Below are 25,464 nucleotides of genomic sequence, written 5' to 3' on the forward strand. Positions count from 1 at the left end.
ATCGATCGAATTGGATATTATAATATGCATGATCTATTACGGTGAATGTCTTGCGATAACGTAGTCATACAACACTGAAACGTTTCAACAGCTGAACGCCAGAAAATCCTCTTGTCTATGTTGGACGTCGACTACCACCATTTAAAGCGAACGAAATGGCTGTGTTATTTGCAAACCTGGCACCATTATTTACACACCTTGCAATTTCCCTGCTACGTTGCCTTAGAAAAAAAAGGAAAATGTTCAAATGTGTGGGAATTCCTAAGGGACCAAACTGTTGAGATCATCGGTCCCTAAACTTACGCACTACTTAAACTGAAATAATCTAAGAACAACACACACACCCATGCCCGAGAGAGGACTCGAACCTCCGGCGGGATGGGCCACGCAATCCGTAAAATGGCGCCTCAAACCACGCGGCCACACCGCGCTTTTGCCTTTTACTTCACGTCTATCCCTACCTCTTTAATAAACAACAGCCATACTTAATAACTACCTCAGTTTATCCCGTCCTGGAACTCTCTTTTCTGCTAATACCAGTGTACCTTGTATTTAGCTGACATGAACTGAGGTTGAGATACATATTAAGTATGGTTGTTGTTCATTGGAGTACATGAAATATCCCTGATTTCCACATGGAATTAAAAATTAACATGTAAAGCGACTCAAAAAGTTTTGTGTAGATGTTTTGCGAATCGACTCCATTTATTTTGTCACAGGTGTTAAACAATTAGCAAAAGCGAATAAACATCAAGACAGAGTCCAATACATGGCCTGATATACGGAAAGGAACTGCAAAGAAAAATCCGACATGAAATTTAAAGGAAGTTACCAGACGTTAAGACGATTTAGGCTTGCCATGATAACTTCCTAGCCACTGGGACTGTAAACAGACAGTCAGGGTCTGACAAAAAGCGCACATCTTATGAAACGCTACAGCTCACCAGAGAGACCTTCCAAGGAAGACTATCAATAATAGTTTGTCGAACATGACGAGGGCTAAGGATCTTTCGTTCAACAGCTCACAAGGTACTGTCCAAATGACTCCTCTTGCACGCTTACACAGCGTAAATATTAAATGGAAATGACTTGCACCTTCGTCACGAAGTTGCTATTGATATATTGGAACGGATCGGACGAAAACCAAACGATCTGGGAAACATCATTTCCTCTGACAAAGCATCCTTCCACATGTGTACAAAGGTTTATCGGCACAACAATCGCTTCGTATCACACAGAAACGCTTATCTACAGAGTCTGACGCAGAATATGGTCTAGACATTTCACAGGTTACTAAAGGAACCCATATGGAACTGTATAATTATTTTTTTACGTAACTTATTAGTTGGGTTGGGTTGGGTTGTTTGGGGAAGGAGACCAGACAGCGAGGTCATCGGTCTCAAGGGGAAGGAAGTCGGCCGCGCCCTTTCAAAGGAACTATCCCGGCATTTGCCTGGAGTGATTTAGGGGAATCACGGAAAACCTAAATCAGGATGGCCGGAAGCGGGATTGAACCGTCGTCCTCCCGAATGCGAGTCCAGTGTCTAACCAATGCGCCACCTCGCTCGGTCAAACATATTTGTACTTTACATGATATCGCAATGGGGAAGTATGTCTCATGGTTCTGTTCGACTGCATTTGGAACTCGTGCGCTTTCATGTGAAAATATCGCACTTCAGGACAGCGAAGGAAAGAGAAATCAGTGATCGTAAGGAAGCATATACACAGTCGTTTTCGCTCACTTCATTTGAGAGTGAAGCACAAAAGGGAACGTCAAACAACAGAAATTACTTTTCACCAGGCGTTATAGTGGTCTGCGTAGTACGTATGCAGATGTAGATTGAAGCCGGTGTTTGACTAGGAAATATAAATGTTCAAGTATATTCTAGGAAGGAGACTCCCTCATTTCCATCCACAGCCTCCATCTACAGGAATTTTTACGTAACGATGTTTCAGATTACATAATCCAGACGAAAATTTCCACACGTCAGGTTTAAGGCTTGGTTGAAAGTAACCAAACTTTACCAAGTAGTATCGAAGTATTTCCTAGACAGGTAACAGCTTATACTGATAATGACTTGTCATTCAAAATTGGTCCAGTCCGAGCGAGGTGGCGCAGTAGTTCACACATTGGACTCTTATTTGGCAGGACGACGATTGAGACCCGTGTCCGGCCATCCTAATTTAGGTTTTCCGTGATTTCCCTAAATCACTTCATGCAAATGCCGGGATGGTTCCTTTGAAAGAGCATGACCAACTTCCTTCCCCATCCTTTCTTAATCCGATGGGACGGATGAGATCGCTGTTTGGCCCCTTCCCTAAATCACCCATCAACCAACCAACCATCCACGAACCTAAGAAACATTCTGCGGCGATATAACGTGATATTAAACAAACAAGACGACGCTATAGATATACGAAGGCGTTCAGTAAGCTATGCAACACGCTTTTTTTCTGGAAGCAGTTTGACTTTATTCAGGATTCCAATACACCATATTATTCTCAACCCCTTTAGCTACGAAACCCTATATTTCAACATATTCTCCTTTCAGTTCTTACTGGGAGGGCCCACATGGACCACAGAAATGGTCGACGTGGGAGCCAACGTCTTGCTGCATCAATAGGCCCCCAATCATCCACGTACTGATCCAGCGGAGTGCATCCTTCATTGCCCAAAGAGATAGCAAGTGCGACAACCAGGCTGTAGGGTGTAGGCGGAGGGTCTAATGAAGTTTTGTGAGCTCCTCGGGTGCGCAGACTCGTGGGAGGCCTTGCGTTGTCAAGGAGAAGTTCGTTTTCACTCGTGTGGCGACGAAAACGCTGAAGTCGTTTCTTCAGTTTTCTGATGGTCGCACAATACACCCCGGTGTTAATCATTGTACCATGACGTAGGGGATCAGTCAGAATACAGAACATTTCTGGCTGAGGGTGTGGCTATGTTTCTTGGGAGAAAAATTGGTGTGATCCCACTCCATGGATTGCAGGTTTGTTTCCGGTTCGAAGTGATGAAACCATGTTTCGCTGCCTGTGACGATGTGGACATAAACTTTTCACGATCATCCTTGCAATATGCAAGCAATTCCTCACAGATGGCCCTTTGTTACTATTTACGGTATTCCGTTGGACAGCAAGGAATTAAACTAGCACACACCTTTAAGAGCCCCAAATGTTGCACGTGTATGTCGACACTGCCAACAGAGACGTTCAGCTATGCTGCGAGCTGTTTCATTGTGATCGAGTGAGGGTGTCTGCACGTTCCAACATAGCAGGAGTCACAGGTTTCTGCGACCTTTTACAGTGACGACAGCTCAACGTCTCACTGTGCTATTATTCACTGCTTGGTCTCCGCAGACATTCTGTGTGCGCTTACGAAAAATTGCAATACTCTGGTTTTCCGCCAAAAGACACTCAATGACAGGACTCTGATTGGGACCCACCTCCGTTAGAGATGTCATTTTTGATGGCTACGTATGGCGCCACCACCCATTGACATTTCGTGAAATTATAGGGGCTGAAGCGAGAACATATCGCGATGCCCCACGAAATTTTCTGCATTTCTTCAACAGAAACCGGCCGAGAAAAAAATTTGTTGCAATAATTATTGAACTCCCGACTTATTTCTGGCCGAGCGGTGTTGAAATCTCTGTCCGGCGGCCCAGGTTTGGATTTCCCGTAAAGTCTATTTTTAGAAGAATTCTGAGATTGTTCCTTAAGCCATGGATTGGCACTCCTTCTTAATTTTCTAATCCTCGTCTCTGACGAACGCTACGGCTACAGAATGTCCAGCTTCAATACTTCCATCAGCCCTTCTCTGAAAGAGGCGAGTATTGCAGCTAAGTTTCCTGAACAGACTATTGGGAGGCGTAATGGCAGTGACGTGTATTCTACCAAAGCAGATGAGACACTCGTTAGTTAGAAAACAAAAGCATGTTGCATTTTTTGTTACTGTTATACTTTTGTTGTAGAAGTGACGGTATTGTTGACGCAGGATACGTTGTTTTTTTATCGTAGCGACTCTATGCAGCATTGCTACTGTTGCCTATCTGTGTATCAAGTGTATTCTTACTGCTGCGGTTGCTAACGCCCTGACAAAGTTATGTCTGTTTTTTTCCAAACAAATTTATACATTTTATGGCACAAATTTCGGCAATGCGATGGTCAATTCTAACAGTTTAATGAAGATATTTCTTCCGACCGTTAACCTGTAGTGCGAGTAAATGTTATAAGTTGCTTCCACATGGCGACGGTGGGGAGACGAACCTTTTAGGGGCACTAACTGTAAGCTATCCTGTGGTGTCCTCCGGCATAATCTGTCCGTTTACAGATTTCGCGACGTCTGCCCAACATTTATTACTGTCTTCTATGTTTACTTGTATTCTGTGCAACAGAAGCGCTGTATCAGTTCCTTCGTTCATACGAAAACTCTGAAAATAATGAGAAAATTTTTAAAAATTCCTAACATTAAGTAACTGATTAAAATCGAAATGTTTTATGACATGTTAATTGAATATTACTCTCTGATAAACTCTCAGATAAACATTTAATAACGAAATGTGAACACTGGCTCGAAAATGTTTCCTTTTGTGGAGGTTCTCCAAATATTCGTGAGTAAGACGTCTTCAATTCCTGATGACACAGCTAAAACAAAAGTTACTACCATAAAACACACCCACGTTCTCAGCTGAGTTAAGTGACAGCTACACCAGCGTCTGCACTGGGACCTACAACATTGTGGGTGTTAAGGTATTGATGTAATAACAGGATGAGTAACCTTAAGTTACAGCTCCCGACTTTATTATCTTTGGAAAAGGAAATGGTACCATAGGCTTGTCCATTTGGAATTTATAACATTTCTGTTAAGATATTTGGAGACGCAAATTATAGTTCTGACACGATGATTACTTACAAATACACTTCTTAATTGTGGACTCGAATTCTTCTGGACAATTTAAGTTTATCAAGATGCGCTGATTATTTTGAGCATTGTACCATTACGAGCGTAGAATTTATTTTGATTACATTAATTATATTCACAAGAGGAATCTACGAATAGAGTCTGATGTAATTTTTCTTAAAGAGATGACTGGTAAAACTCGATTTTTCGGCAGATGATTTACGCCGTACTTCTCCTTTCGCTTTAAACGTACTTTCGAAATTACCTATCTGGTCAAAATAGCTGGCATTGCAATATAAGCGACGTATTTTCTAGGTTACTGCTGTAACAGATCTATAATGGTACATATTAATATTGTAGATTAATTACATTACTAATGGTTTTGTATTGTATACGAAATATGAAGACCGAATTTCGGAAATGGAACACTTACTTTGTCGGATATTCTACCACACATTTATACACTCCTGGAAATGGAAAAAAGAACACATTGACACCGGTGTGTCTGACCCAACATACTTGCTCCGGACACTGCGAGAGGGCTGTACAAGCAATGATCACACGCACGGCACAGCGGACACACCAGGAACCGCGGTGTTGGCCGTCGAATGGCGCTAGCTGCGCAGCATTTGTGCACCGCCGCCGTCAGTGTCAGCCAGTTTGCCGTGGCTTACGGAGCTCCATCGCAGTCTTTAACACTGGTAGCATGCCGCGACAGCGTGGACGTGAACCGTATCTGCAGTTGACGGACTTTGAGCGAGGGCGTATAGTGGGCATGCGGGAGGCCGGGTGGACGTACCGCCGAATTGCTCAACACGTGGGGCGTGAGGTCTCCACAGTACATCGATGTTGTCGCCAGTGGTCGGCGGAAGGTGCACGTGCCCGTCGACCTGGGACCGGACTGCAGCGACGCACAGATGCACGCCAAGACCGTAGGATCCTACGCAGTGCCGTAGGGGACCGCACCGCCACTTCCCAGCAAATTAGGGACACTGATGCTCCTGGGGTATCGGCGAGGACCATTCGCAACCGTCTCCATGAAGCTGGGCTACGGTCCTGCACACCGTTAGGCCGTCTTCCGCTCACGCCCCAACATCGTGCAGCCCGCCTCCAGTGGTGTCGCGACAGGCGTGAATGGAGGGACGATTGGAGACGTGTCGTCTTCAGCGATGAGAGTCGCTTCTGCCTTGGTGCCAATGATGGTCGTATGCGTGTTTGGCGCCGTGCAGGTGAGCGCCACAATCAGGACTGCATACGACCGAGGCACACAGGGCCAACACCCGGCATCATGGTGTGGGGAGCGATCTCCTACACTGGCCGTTCACCTCTGGTGATCGTCGAGGGGTCACTGAATAGTGCACGGTACATCCAAACCGTCATCGAACCCATCGTTCTACCATTCCTAGACCGGCAAGGGAACTTGCTGTTCCAACAGGACAATGCACGTCCGCATGTATCCCGTGCCACCCAACGTGCTCTAGAAGGTGTAAGTCAACTACCCTGGCCAGCAACATCTCCGGATCTGTCCCCCATTGAGCATGTTTGGGACTGGATGAAGCGTCGTCTCACGCGGTCTGCACGTCCAGCAGGAACGCTGGTCCAACTGAGGCTCCAGGTGGAAATGGCATGGCAAGTCGTTCCACAGGACTACATCCAGCATCTCTACGATCGTCTCCATGGCAGAATAGCAGCCTGCATTGCTGCGAAAGGTGGATATACACTGTACTAGTGCCGACATTGTGCATGCTCTGTTGCCTGTGTCTATGTGCCTGTGGTTCTGTCAGTGTGATCATGTGATGTATCTGACCCCAGGAATGTGTCAATAAAGTTTCCCCTTCCTGGGACAATGAATTCACGGTGTTCTTATTTCAATTTCCAGGAGTGTACATTGTAGTTTTAAAAAGCTATTTCTGATTTTCCTGTTCTGTTCAGTGCTATGGACGTATGCCCCAGTGGCTCGTTCCGGTCGATCTGTGACCGCAAAAAGTTGATCTGTGCCTCCTTTCCGGGTCCGATGATCAAGTGGCGCCTGCGGCGAGAGAGTCCTCCTCTGATGTGCGCAGAGAGGTGTTTGCGGATTTGACGACTAGCTCTTGTGTGCGGAGTTGCTCGGCAAGTGTTTGGTCACTTGGGAGCCGTGGTAGAGCCTGCTGCTGCTGGAACGTGGCCGAGGTGAAGAATCGATGGTGCGGGACCTCCCGGAGGCCGGAAAGTTCATCCTCTAGTCCCTATTGCGGCGAGCAGGAGGCTTAAAGTTGGTTTTCGTTTTGCGACCTTGAAAGCCCATGACTGTCTCACGTCGGATGAGATCCAATGACCTTCTTCTGAAGGGTCATAGATGTAAGAATTAACAAAAGTAACATTTTAATTACCGTGTAGTGTGTTCAAGGAATTGTGAGCGAGACTTTAACATACTGTACCTGGATTTGCAAATGAGATTTTAAACCTTGTGTTCAATACTAAGCAACAACGAATTTAACTAAGAAATTTTTTTCAATAGTGATGTTCTATCTTGTCTAATGTGTTATTTTAAATAGTTTTAGTTTTTGTCGAATCTCAACCTACATGAAGGTATAGTGTGACTTTATATGAACAGGGCAATGAAGTTGTGTATGACAAATTGTAAGTAGCTATTAAAATTATGGGTGAATTGCGTCCTAGGCCTTAGCAGATCCTTATTTCATTCTCATTCTGTCATTTGCTAAGCCATTTTAGTGAACTTAGTTGTTATTATTAATTGTGTCCTTGCCAGTATATTGGGAGATTTCTAAATAGTGTTGTAATTACTAGAAATCTGGGTGTCTCGTACTTTTATGAAGATATGTATTTCAGGATAGCTGTTGCAATCGGTACCGCAGGCACTCTGCTGTCGCTTATTGTGTTAGCGCTGTGCTAAATACGCTCGGAGCTGGCCGAATGATTTGTCCATACATCGAATGTAACGTTTCCTCTTGGCAGTCCAGCCCTATGGGTGCTGTGTGTGGTATAATAGCTTGTGCCCCTGATACTCCTGTATCCTCGCCACATTCATACCAAAGTTAAATTTTCTTCCGTTTCACTAAACAATATTCATTACTGTAAATTATATTATGTTTCCTCTTAGAGCATACTTAGTCTTTCTACGTTCAGATCATTCTTGGTACTTGGGTTCCGTGATTAAACGTTGTTTGTGTTTTAGAGTTATCTCACTTCAGGTACCGGGTTTAATTTTACCTACTTTGAAGTATTACAGCAGAGCTCCAATTTATACACGGTGTTTCCCAAATTCAAGACAAAGCCTCGACGCCTGTTGTTCAGGGTTGAAAACGTTGTGAACCTTCTGTCATTCCATGTTACTTAGTTTAGGGAGTTGTTGGCTTCTGGGAATTTAAATTAAACGCCCATCGTGTGAATTCCTGCTGTATAGTATTAATTGGACTGATTATTCATTATCTTCAAATATCTGTAAAAATGAACCTAACAATTCTGAAGATGTGCAAAGAGCTTTGCGCTGAAAATTTAGGGTGGAGGCCTGCTCCACAGATTCTCACCATTTGATTGCTACTCAGGCTGATTATTCATTATTATAAAATATCTGCACAATTGAATTTAAAAAACTTGGAATTGTGTAAGAAGCTTTATGCTGAAAATTTGTTCTGGAGGCCTACTCCACAGATTCACATAGTTTGATTATTGATTGGGCTAATGATTCATTTTTGGAATTTGTAAAACTGAATTTAAAATTTTCATGTGAAGAAAATTTAACCAGAAATCCCCTTTTACGGGTTCATTGGTTTTATATTATCAGGGCATATTGTGTGTTTTGTACATTGTAAAACATTTGTTTGAATAAATCACGTATACATTGATGAATTGAAAACAGCGGAAAGTGTTGTAAATGAAGCTGAATTTGGGGCCCAGTCTTACCACCTTGCTTTTCCTTAAATTTGTTCAAGGTTCTGGTAAGCAGTTGCAGCTCTACCTCTACGTAATTGAAGAGAATTCTGTTAAAAATGATGTACATAAATAATTCCCTTTTCTGAGTCAGATGGCATAAAGTGTTGCCAATAATTTTGTCTGTACAGGAAGTTTCTGGCAGATGGCAAAGCTGTTTCTTACTGTCGCAATTAATGGAAAATTTAGAAACGTTTACAATATTATGTGATCTCTGAATAAATATAAAAATATCCCCTTGTCTTAAGTGTCAGTGGGCTTGCCATATATACTTCGCAGTTTTGTGTGTAAATTGACCTTGGAGTGAGAAGTGTTTGTGTTAAGACCACCTTATAATTCACAGTAATATATTTGTTATTGCAACTGACTGGGTACTGGTATACGGTGTACTAACGTCAAAGGTGATGAATACTGCTCCGCTTGGAATGACTGTAAGACTCTAAGACGTTCACTTATTTATGGGTTTTCTGATTGGAATTCATAACATGATGCGAACTTACAATGCGATATACAATTTCTTATCAAAATTCACACCTCTATTATTAATTACCTTGATTATGGGTCAGTGAGTTCGACCTTAGGTATTTCCGATTGATTATTTTATTCAGTATATAGGCAGAACAATTTTTGGTCGACTGTTCAGTAACATAAAACATCTGACAAGTAGAAACGCTAATAAAATCATTCATTCCGGATAACATTTTCTACTCTTTAGACAAGTTGTTGATTGATAATTAGTGGTATACGTAGTATAGAACTAAAGTAAATTCCCTCCTGTAAATTTAAAACCTTGCTCCTATTTAGTGATCTGTATAAAACCAGTATGAAACCATACATACCAAGCTCGTTCTACACCATTCTCTTAACTATCGTACCAGTAATCTATAGAACTTGAAGACAACGTAATTTTTTCGTGTGCCGTTCGTGGGAGGTATGCAGATACGATATCCGTACCTCCCATGCTATGGGTCTAATGTCTGTGCTAGCTGCAGACCTTTTCTTAGTATTTGTTCCCCATGAAACTATACCGATAGACACTATGAAGATGAGGGGAGTTATGTGAAAACTGTCCCTACGTCTTTACTGATAGAACATCTGTACTCGATTTTGGAGACAGGAAAAAGTTAAACGACACGTAAAGGAGACTAAAAGCGACTATTATTCTTTGTCTTATAGCATGCGAACTGCATTACTTCATATTTTTGTGATATAATACTTCTTAGTTTGACTTCAGCTTGTTACTTTCGAATTCGCGAGGAATGTTTAATAAACAAACTGGTACCTACTGTCTTGTGTTGCACCAGACACAGATTGCTGCTCTTTTGCTACGTTAACTGCGTTGCGAATAATTAATGAGCTCTCGTATTCCACCTTTACAGGCAGCGGGCATCCAGAGTCGATCCTCTCTACAGGGCAAGATCCAACAGAGCCTTTCAGAGTTGCCTGCGTCGCAAGTAAGTTATAGTCTCCTACTTACCCGTCACTTTTATCAGACCCATGATTTTAGTAATCAGTGACAATAGAATAGTTCATCTGTTCTTGGAAGTATGCTATGTGTTTCGGAAGGTAGTTGTTATTAATCTCGTTTGCAGTGAAATAAATAAATTATCGACTTGTTTGATGTTCTAAATAGGTACGTATAGAGTTCTGTTGGCCGGTTCGAATTCTTGATGTTGTATAGAACGAGACATAAAGTATCCATGTAACCCTCCAGTATAGTAATTGAGAAAATTTTTCTGCCTGATGATGGTTAGTAGCTTTTGAAGCTGGTAACGAAAAGAAAGTTGTTCTTGTCAGATGACGGTCGTAGAACATGATTTTCTAGGTAAAGGAAGATTCAAAGCATACCTTTCTTTTATGAAAAGGTCATTTGTCTACTTTTGATATACAGGGTGTTACAAAAAGGTACGGCCAAACTTTCAGGAAACATTCCTCACACACAAAGAAAGAAAATATGTTATGTGGATATGTGTCCGGAAACGCTTACTTTCCATGTTAGAGCTCATTTTATTACTTCTCTTCAAATCACATTAATCATGGATGGAAACACACAACAACAGAACTTACCAGCGTGACTTCAAACACTTTGTTACAGGAAATGTTCAAAATGTCCTCCGCTAGCGACGATACATGCATCCACCCTCCGTCGCATGGAATGCCTGACGCGCTGATGCAGCCCTGGAGAATAGCGTATTGTATCACAGCCGTCCACAATACGAGCACGAAGAGTCTCTATATTTGGTATCGGGGTTGCGTAGACAAGAGCTTTCAAATGCCCCCATAAATGAAAGTCAAGAGGGTAGAGGTCAGGAGAGCGTGGAGGGCGTGGAATTGGTCCGCCTCTACCAATCCATCGGTCACCGAATCTGTTGTTGAGAAGCGTACGAACACTTCGACTGAAACGTGCAGGAGCTCCATCGCGCATGAACCACATGTTGTGTCGTACTTGTAAAGGCACATGTTCTAGCAGCACAGGTAGAGTATCCCGTATGTAATCATGATAACGTGCTCCATTGTGCGTAGGTGGACGAATCTAAAATGACCTCTAACATGGAAACTAAGCGTTTCGGACACTTGTCCACATAACATCTTTTCTTTACTTGTGTGTGAGGAATGTTTCCTGAAAGTTTGGCCGTACCTTTTTGTAACACCCTTTATTTGGTTATCATAAGACCTATAGAGTAGCGTTATCATAGAACATTATCGTGTACTAGAATATTAGAAGCATGATTTATTTTCGAACTAGTCTATGAGTGAGTCAAGGACTAAAACCAGGGTGTTGAGAGATGGCAATACGTTTTCCTCAGTATGGATAAACAACACTAGTGAGGGTGCCAATCTCCTGCAAATATTAGCTGGTAAGTTACTTTGGAATAGTTTACACTAATGAAGTGGATACACAAGGAGGATGACAGGTAGTCCAGATGCATATCATTTTCTGCTGAGATAGACGAGAGCGGAGGCACTCTCTGAGATTAATAAGGGATTTTCTCCCACTTCTGAGTCGTAGGGTACGCTTTTCCTGAATAGGGGAGATTTACAGACCTGCGGCTGTGAGGTTAGCGTGTAATGTGAGAATGGTATCAAATTTGTGTGGCTCAAAGTGACGTTGTTGTTAGTGTTAACCAGTGGCCTCGGTGACGAGGATACTATAACGGACACGTAAAAGTGCAACCGCCAACCATCGAAACAAACCAGCAGGCAACGTGGTTCACGTCTACCGCAGCAGCTCAGCCATGCTGCTATGCAGGGTATTCCTAACCAGACGTGCGGACAGTTCTAGCAGCAAAGCGTCGGCAGGAAAGTCCATATGCTGGCTCGAATGTTGCTGATTGACAAGGTGTCGTTTTCTACCAGAAATGTTTTTAATTTTTATAAGATGTTGTAGCGCACAGCTTGCTTGCAACGCCAGGAAACTGCGGCAATGAGCAGCAACAGTTTCACAGATTTTAAACTTCTTGTGTCAACTAGTGGCAGTTGGCCACCAGCATAAATGTGACATACGTAAATTAACTGTAAAGGTGGTTTCTCTTTCGATGTTAGTCAATTGTCAGGATGAGCATTACTGCTTAGGGCATTTGATTCTAACGAATTATGTCAGAGTGAAAAACACTAAATAAATTACATTTTCTCTCTTAACAACATGTCGGCAGGATGGGTTCTTCCTTGGCTCGTGTATGAGGTAGAATGATACAGCATTTTTACATAAAATGACTTTTGTAGAAAGTTTTGTACAACGGTTTCTTTACTCGATAGTTCTGGCTGGGAGAGCGGCAGCTGTGTCGTTTGCGAAGCCTTCTGCTGCGGCAGCGGCGGCGTCTGATTACGCGTGGCGGTGTGTACCTCGTGTCGCCGTCTCGCCCAGCTGACTGGAGACGCCCGTCGTGCGGTGGCCTGTTGCGCGCGAGGAGGCCCGTCGTCCTGAATCGGACGGTGATACCTTGGATGTGGCGTCCCAGTGTTTCTCTTCTCTAAGCGGCCACGTGTGTCAGTGTTGAGCGTCGGCCAGCGGAGCGGCGCGCGGGGGAAGGCCAGTGTCCCGGACTCGAACAACGGACTCCCGCTTGCCAGTCTCCGGCTGACAGATCTTCATCCCAGCTCACAGGTGACTGCCGATGTGAGGCCGTCTCCTTCCCGACCTCACTTGGGGACGTACAAATCAAATACCTTCTAACATCTGTCTTCTCACGCCGAGGCTGCTGCTTGCTATTCAATTACAGCGGCGGACTTGCTGCTTCTGTGTACGATGTAGTCTCCTTCTGCATGAAGGTCTTCAGCTCCGAAACTGAACTGAAAACTACTCTTCCTCTCGGGCCCACTGCGTCTCGCGTATTTATTCACTTCACTTCACTGGAGGTGAACGACTTCACGGTCGTTTCCTCTTCTGTCACGTTGAAAAGCTTCTCGAGGAATCTTCTTCACGTCGGTCATTGGCTCTTGGAATGTAGGCGAGGGCCTGTGATCACATGTTAGAATTGAGAAACAAATGAGCCGGTCGGGCGATGCCCTGACGTCTGAATCGACAGCGTCTACTTATGTGGGGAGGGCGATGGCTTCTCCTGAACGTGTTGACTTGCAAACGCCGGTCGTTGCACTGCTGCTCTGTCTACTGTTTGCCAGTGTGTATTTGTTCTAATTTCTTAAGTACCACTAACCAATACGATATGGAATATTATTTGTTGGTTATACGATTGTTAATCACCGAAAACAAAGGGCGAAATATCTAGCATGCCTCCGGAAAAATTTCAAATGGATCGGCCCACAACTATTTGCAGGGTAGGCAAACTCCAGACAGATTCAGTTGAAAGAGCTTAAGGAGGTTATGTTACAGTAACCTGATTCGACTTATTCACACTAATAATGCTGTGTCGTCCGAACAAGACACAGGCAGGGCAAGAGCACCACATGTTCAAAGATGCAAGCTGGTGCCAGTGCCATAGAGATTCACCACTCGCACGAGCTCCACCATTGCCACGTCGGCGCTGAGAATGAACATATCGACTTCATCTCGGCCAACTGCCGGCCGAGTAGAATCCGCCAGTGACCGGACGACAACGGACAGAAGCCCACTAGGAGGATAGAAGAGCAGCTCTAGCCCACTTGGTTGTAGATCTTATCCCACGCAATTGAACCTCGTGAGTCTAAGAGACACATCTACATGAACATGCGGAGGTATCGGAACCCCCGACAACACAATCCTATTCTACGGGAAATACAGACAACACAGGAACACATCAGGAATGCAACACTTACAAACTGAACAACCCATATACGATGCAATCAGAAGACCAGAATTATGGGAACTAAACTCACTGACAGAAAAAATCTCAGATGAATGCTATAAAGAGTACAGACGCTAGAGACCGTACAGACGACAAACCTATATGCAGCACCTACATAGACGCCATAGTGCGGAGGTTGAAAACCGAGACAGAAAGAAGACCGACGGAAATGCATTAGTCTAAACATAGTGTACAGATATCACAATAGATTACTCATAACTAAAGCTTAACATAAATAGATGTAAACAGTGTCGGCACACCGTCGCAATTTCCACAGGCAAACACGGCACTTTAAACTTGTGAATAGCGTAATTATCTCAGTAACAGCTTTAGTAATTAGAATAGAAATTATAAATTAGCATAGATCTTCTTAATTAAAGGTAAGAAAAGAATTGGAGACTGAAGATCAATGGCTTGGCCGGACGGAGTGGCCGTGCGGTTCTAGGCGCTACAGTCTGGAACCGCGTGACAGCTACGGTCGCAGGTTCGAATCCTGCTTCGGGCATCGATGTGTGTGATGCCCTTAGGTTAGTTAGGTTTAAGTAGTTCTAAGTTCTAGGCGACTGATGACCTCAGACGTTAAGCTGCATAGTGCTCAGAGCCATTTGAACCATTTGATCAATGGCTTGACGACTAATTCAAAGGCTTTCATCCTCAGTTCCCCAGGGTGGAGGGACTGTAAACTTCTTCCTTTCCTATCTTCTTTCCTCTACTTCATTCTGAACTACATTTTTTGATTTCTTTTTCAAAATTTAAACTTCATGTAAATTTTTGCTAATCGGTTTGGGAAGGCTGCCTTAAAGAAAAGAAAATAAAGATGAACAGCGAACAACGATAACCAAGTAAAAGAAAACAAAATAAAAGATACAAAAAACAAAACACGATCAACTATGACCCGCCTTCACGTGGCGGGACACGGGTGACGGTGCGATCGGATGCCAGAACTGGTGTGGAGGTTCAGCCATATCAGCGCCCATATACCGATGGCAGCGGCTAAGTGGTCAATAAAGACCCACCTTAAGCAATTAGGTGGTGGGGGATGAAAATGAGGGCGGCAGGTGGAAAAAAAAATCATCCTCCAGGGCTGACTTAGACAGGGAACGTCGTTTAATGAAGTGAACAGACAGTTGTTGTAAATCGGATTTTCTATGTACTGTGAAGTTTACCTGCAATTATTCGCACTTAGCCGTTGATTGCCTTTTTCGTGTAGTATTACAAGCATTGTTGCAGACATCACTATTGGATTAGTGACAAAGACAAGTAAACCTTTTAACTCATTTGTGTGTGTTACGAATTTGTTAGAGTGTTGTAGAACCTTCGTTCTGCTATTCTGTTACCTGACCTTGGGGCGTAGCTGCGTAATAATGGAAGGGAGAAATTATGTTAGTGGTGCACTGCACCACAAGGCGTGTCACGAACTTACAAACTCGGCCTACCGTGACAACAGTGGCAGCTCGGCCTCCACAGTAGAAGCGACGAGTCCTTTACAAAACTGGCGTGACCAATCGCCCTAGTAGTCTGGTCCCTTCAATCCCACAAACCGATCGACCAAAACTGGCGACGAGGGTTTACAAAAAGTAACAAAACCACCAACTCGTCGAGTCTGTCTGTTTGACGAATTTTCATGCGGTTTCCATAGATTGCTTCAACAAATCTTGGGCCATAACGTAGGCTTCATTTCATCAAAACTGGATCAGAGAACAAAAAAAGGTCGTTATTGACAACACTATCGTATTAGTAGTCTGTTGAGCTTAGTAGTTGGGGTGTTGACACTAACGTAGTAGTAGTCTGTTGAGCTTAGTAGTTCAGGTGTTTACTTTAGTGACGAGGTGGTACACGAAAGAAGCAATAGATACCGCTGTCAGTTCAGCAGCACACCAAAGAGCCTATAAATAGTGCTGTTAGTCTTTTTTATGTCATAAACAGATGTATTTTCGGAAGTTCGCGTCAGTGATTGAATTAATCGCAAAACTAACAGCGAATTTGCTTGGCTAGGATACTCGCATTTACTGATGTCGTTTAGTATATTAAAAATTTAATTACACTGTTTCACATTTCTCGATCTTTAACTTCTGTTGCAAAGCTCTTTGCTGGTTGTGTGTCTATTCTTTTACCTGTCTGCTTCATATGTATATTACTAGCATCATCAACCCTTTATTTTATGTTTTAAGTTCCACGATTTTCCACCATTTTACCATTAAGTCACCGATTTTATCGCCTGTTTTTATTATTTATCTTCATTTTTTTAAAACAAATTCTGTAGGTGGTTCTTACCCTTAGTGGCAGCTTCTTGTTATTACTCCTGCAGTATATTGCAGCGTAACGTAGCGTGCTGGCCTCACTTATCCTTACTCGGCACTCTCCAGGCTTCGCTTGGCGCTCTGTCTGTGTGCGTCCTTGCTTCAGCTTGTTTGCAACTGTTAGCAAGGGTATCCGTGCTGAACTTACTTCGCAATGCCACGATCGCCGGCTGCCTCTATTTTGCCGTTCTTCTCTGCGTGGAGCAACTCTTACTACATGTAGCCGCAACAGAATACCAAAAAAGTGAAAATGTACACACCTGGAAATTGAAATAAGGACACCGTGAATTAATTGTCCCAGGAAGGAGAAACTTTATTGACACATTCCTGGGGTCAGATACATCACATGATCACACTGACGTTCTGACAGGCATATAGACACAGGCAACAGAGCAAGCACAATGTCGGCACTAGTACAGTGTATATCCACCTTTCGCAGCTATGCAGGCTGCTATTCTCCCATGGAGACGATCGTAGAGATGCTGGATGTAGTCCTGTGGAACGGCTTGCCATGCCATTTCCACCTGGCGCCTCAGTTGGACCAGCGTTCGAGCTGGACGTGCAGACCGCGTGAGACGACGCTTCATCCAGTCCCAAACATACTCAATGGGGGACAGATCCGGAGATCTTGCTGGCCAGGGTAGTTGACTTACACCTTCTAGAGCACGTTGGGTGGCACGGGATACATGCGGACGTGCATTGTCCTGTTGGAACAGCATGTTCCCTTGCCGGTCTAGGAATGGTAGAACGATGGGTTCGATGACGGTTTGGATGTACCGTGCACTATTCAGTGCCCCTCGACGATCACTAGAGGTGTACGGCCAGTGTAGGAGATCACTCCCCACACCATGATGCCGGGTGTTGGCCCTGTGTGCCTCGGTCGTATGCAGTCCTGATTGTGGCGCTCACCTGCACGGCGCCAAACACGCATACGACCATCATTGGCACCAAGGCAGAAGCGACTCTCATCGCTGAAGACGACACGTCTCCATTCGTCCCTCCATTCACGCCTGTCGCGACACCACTGGAGGCGGGCTGCACGTTGTTGGGGCGTGAGCGGAAGACGGCCTAACGGTGTGCAGGACCGTAGCCTAGCTTCATGGAGACGGTTGCGAATGGTCCTCGCCGATACCCCAGGAGCAACAGTGTCCCTAATTTGCTGGGAAGTAGCCGTGTGGTCCTCTACGGCACTACGTAGGATCCTACGGTCTTGGCGTGCATCCGTGCGTCGCTGAGGTCCGGTCCCAGGTCGACGGGCACGTGCACCTTCCGCCGACCACTGGCGACAACATCGATGTACTGTGGAGACCTCACGCCCCACGTGTTGAGCAATTCGGCGGTACGTCCACCAGGCCTCCCACATGCCCACTATACGCCCTCGCTCAAAGTCCGTCAACTGCACATACGGTTCACGTCCACGCTGTCGCGGCATGCTACCAGTGTTAAAGACTGCGATGGAGCTCCGTATGCCACGGCAAACTGGCTGACACTGACGGCGGCGGTGCACAAATGCTGCGCAGTTAGCGCCATTCGACGGCCAACACCGCGGTTCCTGGTGTGTCCGCTGTGCCGTGCGTGTGATCATTGCTTGTACAGCCCTCTCGCAGTGTCCGGAGCAAGTATGGTGGGTCTGACACACCGGTGTCAATGTGTTCTTTTTTCCATTTCCAGGAGTGTATGTTCTGCAAGAAGTTCTCTCTGCCAGATAGAGAAAGGGAGCTTCAGGCTTGTACAGGCAGACATAGATGGGCACAGACTCGTCTGTCTAGATACGTCCATCTAACGTGGCCCCTCCCGCTGGAGGTTCGAGTCCTCCCTCGGGCATGAGTGTGTGATGTTCTTAACATAAGTTACTTTAAGTGGTGTGTAAATCTAGGGACCGATGACCTCAGCAGTTTGGTCCCTTAGGAATTCACAGACAGTTGAACAACATTTGTCCATATAGGATACGTTGACATGCATGGAAGGACACGAGGTGTTTGGCGTATTCTAAATCAGAGCCAGAATGATATAATGCTAGCTCCTGTGTACCGTGCATAGGAGTGTGATGTTTTAAATATTGACGAGCATGTTGTGTGGAAAGAATAAGGGATGTGGGAAGCAATAGTTAGTTGGGGTGTAGGTTTTGGGATGGAAGAGTGATGGCAGCTGAGGAAACGGAGGGTGGAGACTTATTTTGGGACAGAATGATGTAGTGGTCTAAGGAAGTGGTAGGGCTGGGTTCAACAGTGAGCGACCATTGATCGTGAATTTTCTTTTGTAGTGGTCTAAGGAAGTGGTAGGGCTGGGTTCAACAGTGAGCGACCATTGATCTTGAATATTCTTTTCATAAAAATTTCGTGCAGCACAATAAGGAAAGGGACACCAATAATTGGAAAACTCACTGCAGTAACTACAACTTACAATCCTTGAATAGGGCATGGAAGTTTTTTCTTGACTGCTAATGATTCATATGACCACATTACATCTCCTAAAATCATTTAAAAATTACATGCCCTCTGCTCACGTCCTAGTAAAATATATTTAAACTTGCTATTGAGGAGTTGACTGGTAATAAAATAGAATAACTCTACATTTATTTTACAGATCCCTGAGAGCAGAACTGGAGCTAACAAGCATGAGGACTAATTAAAATTGTAACACCACTGTCATCAATAAAATCGTTACTCATTTACTTAAATAACGCTCCTTAAGCTAATTTTTTACACATCATATAAAATACGAGGGGCGTGACGAAAACTAATTCCTTTGTTTTTTATGTGAAAACTTAAAATTTTTTTAATAAAACAAACTTTATGAAAATTTTACATCTTATTCTTAATTTCTACATGCATTCAGCCGTCTGACGCTGGAGGGCTCCGAGTTGTAGTCTGTAAAATGACAGTGTACAAGGTAGTCAGGTCGGTGCTTGAGAAACAGCGTGCTGTTATCTAGTTTGTAATTCGAAGAGCTCGTCCACACTTGGAGCACTCTCTCCTGCAGAATAACAATGCCGGATCATTCAAGAGCGCTGCGACGTCTGCAACAATCCGAACCCTTTGGTTCGCTGTCATTTATCACCCCCATGCAGTTCCCACTTTGCCCGATTTTCATGCGTTAAAAAGCTTAAAGAACACTCACAAGGGCTTCACTTTAATAGTGTTGAAGCGGTCCAACCAGGGCTAATGTTGTGGCTCCGTCAACGAAGTCAAATATTCTGCAGTGACGCTATGCATTAATCTGCCTCTCATTGGGTGAAATGTCTTCACTTAAAACTTCCGGGCTGATAGGCCGTGGTCAAAGTATAAAACTCTCTCCTGACATTTCGTCTCCGACTACGAAAGACATCCTCCGAGGATGTCTCCCGCAGTCGGAGACAAAACGTCAGGAGAGAGTTTTATACTTCGACCACGGCCTATCAGCCCGGAAGTTTTAAGTGAAGACAATACCGGACGTGAAAACTTACATTGTAAGATGGGTGAAATGCGTTCGCCACGAGGGTGACTGTGGTGAGAAATAGATAAATAGAATAATTAAGATTTGGAATGTCAATAACTTTCTTTTATTTAAAAGGCTCTAAGAGGTTTCACATTATCTTGGAGGTATTACTTTTCAGTAAGCCCTCATATCATGGATATACAAGAGAATCTAATGCCACAATTAGTGATCGAAAAAATTGAAATGATGATCAAATCGACCCTGCTTAAGTAACATGTAATAATTGCACCAACGTTCTCTGCAACATTCTTCTTGCAGCGGTGTACCATAGGTCTCTAGAAGAGGGTAGCGTTGCAAAGGATTGGAAAAGGGCACAGTTCATCCCCGTTTCAAGAAGGGACGTCGAACAGATGTGCAGAACTATAGACCTATATCTCTAACGTCGATCAGTTGTAGAATTTTGGAACACGTATTATGTTCGAGTATAATGACTTTTCTGGAGACTCGAAATCTACTCTGTAGGAATAAGTATGTGTTTCTAAAAAGACGGCCGTGTGAAACCCAGCTAGCGCTATTCGTCTACGAGACTCAGAGGGCCATAGACACGGGTTCACAGGTAGGTGCCATGTTTCTTGACTTCCGCAAGGCGTTCGATACAGTTCCCCACAGTCGTTTAATGAACAAAGTAAGAGCATATGGACTATCAGACCAATTGTGTGATTGGATTGAAGAGTTCCTCGATAACAGAACGCAGCATGTCATTCTCAATGGAGAAAAGTCTTCCGAAGCGAGAGTGATTTCAGGTGTGCCGCAGGGGAGTGTCATAGGACCGTTGCTATTCACAATATACATAAATTGCCTTGTGGATGACATCGGAAGTTAGGCGTTTTGCAGATGATGCTGTGGTGTATCGAGAGGTTGATACAATGGAAAATTGTACTGAAATACAGGACGATCTGCTGCGAATTGACGCACGGTGCAGGGAATGGCAATTGAATCTCAATGTAGACAAGTGTAATGTGCTGCGAATACATAGAAAGATAGATCCCTTATCATTTAGCTACAAAATAGCAGGCCAGCAACTGGAAGCAGTGAATTCCACAAGTTATCTGGGAGTACGCATTAGGAGTGATTTAAAATGGAATGATCATATAAAGTTGATCGTCCGTAAAGCAGATGCCACACTGAAATTCAATGGAAGAATCCTAAGGAAATGCAATCAGAAAACAAAGGAAGTAGGTTACAGTACGCTTGTTCGCCACTGCTCGAATACTGCTCAGCAGTGTGGGATCCGTACCAGATATGGTTGATAGACGAGATAGAGAAGATCCAACGGAGAGCAGTGCGCTTCGTTACAGGATCATTTAGTAATCGCGAAAGCGTTACGGAGATGATAGACAAACTCCAGTGGAAGACTCTGCAGGAGAGACGCTTAGTAGCTCGGTACGGGCTTTTGTTAAAGTTTCGAGAACATACCTTCACCGAAGAGTCAAGCAGTATATTGCTCCCTCCTACGTATATCTCGCGAAAAGACCATGAGAATAAAATCAGAGAGCTTAGAGCCCACACAGAAGCATACCGACAATCCTTCTTTCCACGAACAATACGAGACTGGAATAGAAGGGAGAGCCGATAGAGGTACTCAGGATACCCTCCGCCACACACCGTCAAGTGGCTTGCGGAGTATGGATGTAGATTTAGATGTAGATTACGCCACAATGTCACTGCGTAAAAACATCAACACTCCAATACTTTTCACCCATTTATAAAACATACCACATACATAGGATATCCAGATTGTTCAGGAGTCCAAGGTCCAATATATCGGCCTCTTACAGGCTATCAATTTCGCGTTTTCTGTGGAACCATCCTCCACAAACTTTTGCCCTGCACACTCCCAAACCGAAGCCCACTGAAAGAGGCGAGCTCAGTCAGCACATCCGCAAGGCCATACTCGGCGGCACACCTTACTGCCGCAGCGCGCGTATCGCCTCAGAGTGGCATTTAAATTACCACAGCCTGACGTCGTGTAGAGACGGCAGAGATGAGTAGGTTAATTAAGAAAAGACGTTCATGATTTAAGTATTTAATCAACTCTAATAAAATAAACAATAGGAAAGAGATTTTAACAAATTAAGCGAAAATTTGAAAATAAATTCTTAAGGTTTTCTCGTGGGAGATAATACCAATTAACATAAACTAACTACTTGCCGCCCCACGGTTGTGATGTGTTTCTTCAGTTTCACAAGCGTGAAAGAATCGGGAGTACCAGCTTCACACAAACGTCATTGAACTCCCCTGCCTTGTCTGTCTCAGTAAACAATTTTAAACAAACATTTTAAACAAGGCAAACCTATATTAAAACAATTTAAGTAACATTTCAGGCGCAAGGGAAGCGGATAGTGCGGGGGTACGTAACCCACCTTAAGAAAACACCGCCCAACCGGAATGCAGTAAGGAGTACACTCAAAACAGTAGCTGAAGTTCCCCATGCGTGAGGAGACAAGGACTGATGTACTGCCGCACCGTACCAAACTACACGGCAGTATGCTTTCATTGTGTAAGAATGGTTCAAATGGCTCTGAGCACTATGCGATTTAACTTCTGAGGTCATCAGTCGCCTAGAAGTTAGAACTAATTAAACCTAACTTAATTAAGGACATCACACACAGCCATGCCCGAGGAAGAATCATCATGTAAGAGACAAAGCAGAATTTACAGAGCTGCAATTAAACCCAGAGCTACAAAATACCTCGTCATGTAAAATATGCCACTTGGGAAGAACCACACTGCAGAACAAAATATAAGGATTAGCACCTTTTACTGAAAAAAATTAAAATTCCAAGACTTACACAGGAATTAGGTTGGACTGTGCTGCCACTTAAATGCGAAGCTGAGTAGAACATCACGTTTTACAGTCAGTGCCTGAAGGAAAAAAATTACGGTCCGTATGATGGACCTAGAAAAACTGGCACCAATTTCACTCCGAGTGATAACGAACTGGATGGCACATCAAAATGAGAGGTTCTCTAAACAATTTGGCAATGTTTAGAAGCTTAAAAATCACCAAGCTGTACTCAAAAACCTGCTCACCACATGATAAGATTTGGGATGAGTTCGTATACACGAATTCCAGCGTAGACACGAGCGACGGACATGGTGGTCGCCGACTCAAGGAAGAGACACAGTTGACAATAAGAGAATAGCAGCAAAAATCCGCTGAAAACTCCACAGACAAGACGGGAGTAACCCGAGCCCCGTCGAGGAACACCTCGCATACAAAAGAACGTGGCCTGCACGTCGCACATCGGTAACGGACTACACATGCCAGCATCAGCGCCTTACAACTCCAGCGAGCATTCTCACCGTCGTGAGCTCGGCCCCGGCCTCCAAAGCCCCACTAATCACACACTGAGAGCCCCTAGACGTCCTGGCCGACCGACCATGCTTCCGCCTTGATGAGCAAACGATTTTAAATATATTTTGTTTGCCACAAAACCGATGACACTTTGGGTGCTGGAGATGCCGCAATCCGACACACTCGGATTATTATCTGCAAACAGACAGCTATCACCATCCCTTACAAATATTTTATCTAGAGAGAACACATTAGTTTGGGCCTGGAGCACTTGCTCAAGCATTATGCTTCTCTACGGCTGAATACGCCTGCCCGATACAGACCATGTCAACCTACACGAAGAGAGTTGGCATGAGCCTTAATGAATGAGGTCAAATAAGAATGGGGTGTACTAACCCACGTCCCTACCGAAGCTTTACATAGCCACGGGTTTTGCGAGTCCCGGCTCCCGAAGAACGTCTCACGAATTCGCAAAGAGGCTGAGACTAGCCGTTGATGATCGACAACTTCTTTCTGGCACTGAATGCGGACCTGGACCACTGAGACCGCGTAAAAAGTTCTTAAACGCAGCCACTGAAGAACCACTACCTGACTGTTCATCAGCACAGGTAGTGCCTAGTGGCTCCATAACAAACTGGAACTGCGCGGTCATCAGCGTCCGTGCGAAGTCCCAATTTTTACACAGGCCAGTTTTTGTACGTAGTCCAATCCAACCACTGGCACGAATGATGATGATGATAATTATTATGAAATGATGAAGACAACGCCCAGTCCGCGGGCGGAGAAAATCCCCAACTGGGCCGGGAATCGAACCCAGGACCCCGTGATCCGGAGGCAGTAAGACTAGCCATCAGACCGCGAGCTTTGGATTAAACGTGGAGGATCCTGAACCGCATACGAAGAGATATGACCCAAGTGAAAGCAAACATCAGATGGGGTGAATGTAACGGAGATGACCATTGGGACAATGGACCTGTGCAAGACGAAACAGTAAAGGGAAGTAAGTGTAGACCTCAAAAAAGTTTTGAACACTACGGCTACGCACAGTATAAAATAAGCTAGGTTCTGCTGTTAAAACAGAATATGAGGGCCCTGGCCCAAAATGCTAAAGAGGAGAGGTTTAAATCCAATGCAACCCATCCGTTTTAGAAGAATTTCTTCTAAAATACGTCCGATCTTCTCAGAGTATGGAAGTGCAAGTTATCTTTCGCAAGAGAATCGAAGACAGTCACTCAGGTCAATGAAGGATTGCTTGGAGTACGTAAGGCAACATTGTACAGGACCACCTGTCAGTGTGAACTTTCGTATCGGGAGACAATAAGAAGCGTTCGAAAACGGTGCGAGGAACGTCGACGCTGTCTACGCTGTCTACAGCGTGAAAAATCAGCGTCAACGGAGCACTGTATTCAAATAGGTCGCTCAATGGTCTACGAAAATCTCAATATTCTAACTTCTACGACATCCTCACTGGAGTTCAAGGAAGCCATCGAAATCTGACGAATGATAATGTGGAATACTGTAAATTAAATAGTCAGCTCTCAAAGACAATACATTGATACACAGTGTTTATCCAGAAGAGGATATGACACCGTGTTCAATATAGAGAGAAAGTCAGTAGTACACATCTCCTCCGCCGATACTTCTCCGGTTTGGGTCCACATGCGAAAATCGCGTAAGGTCGACAAGAAAATGGCTAGACGGTTCTGAGTCGAAATTTCGGCAGTAGTAAATTACTGGACACTCCTGCATTCCAGTAATTTTATAGAATAAACAATACGCCGTGAAAACATGAAGATTCACAAGTTACTAAAAAGCTAAGTTTGGTTCAGTTAGATTTGTTCTTTCAAGGAGTGTCAAAGCCACATGGTAATGACATTCTTGTAGAGCGATATTGACAGAGCAACAGACATGTTCATTTTACAATTGCTATTAGCACACTTTCCTTGCGTTCTCATCCACCGTGTCAAGCATAGTGAACTGTCCATTAGCAAGTTCAATGAAAAAGTAATCCCTGCGCCGGACGGCCATTGCAACTCAAGAGCGCGCAAGGACTGCCCGTTGGTAAGTGGTGACGTAGGGCACTTCACGGTTCATAGCGATTAAATCCTCCGTAATGGCTCCCATGATTAACGAATATTGCTCGCGCGGGAAAGCTCTGCGCGGTATTAATAACTGCGAATGCGTCTCGCCGCCTCAATAGAGACGAGTTTTGTCGAGAAGAAAACCTGTTAGTTTCAGTCAAGAGAGTTTGCAGCGGTGACGCCATAATTTTTGAAACGC

The 25,464-nt window shown here is 44.2% G+C and overlaps 1 protein-coding gene across 1 annotated transcript in view; it reads left to right on the forward strand.

Annotated features, from left to right (window-relative positions):
• The window catches only part of LOC126323748 (uncharacterized), a 690,513-nt gene that overhangs the window by 533,642 nt on the left and 131,407 nt on the right, over positions 1-25,464 (forward strand). The window contains exon 3 of the mRNA XM_049994749.1: positions 10,207-10,281. The gene's annotated coding sequence lies outside the window, so the exon portion shown is untranslated. The remainder of the gene's footprint in view (positions 1-10,206; positions 10,282-25,464) is intronic.

This window comes from Schistocerca gregaria, chromosome 2, assembly GCF_023897955.1.
Source record: "Schistocerca gregaria isolate iqSchGreg1 chromosome 2, iqSchGreg1.2, whole genome shotgun sequence".
NCBI lineage: Eukaryota > Metazoa > Arthropoda > Insecta > Orthoptera > Acrididae > Schistocerca > Schistocerca gregaria.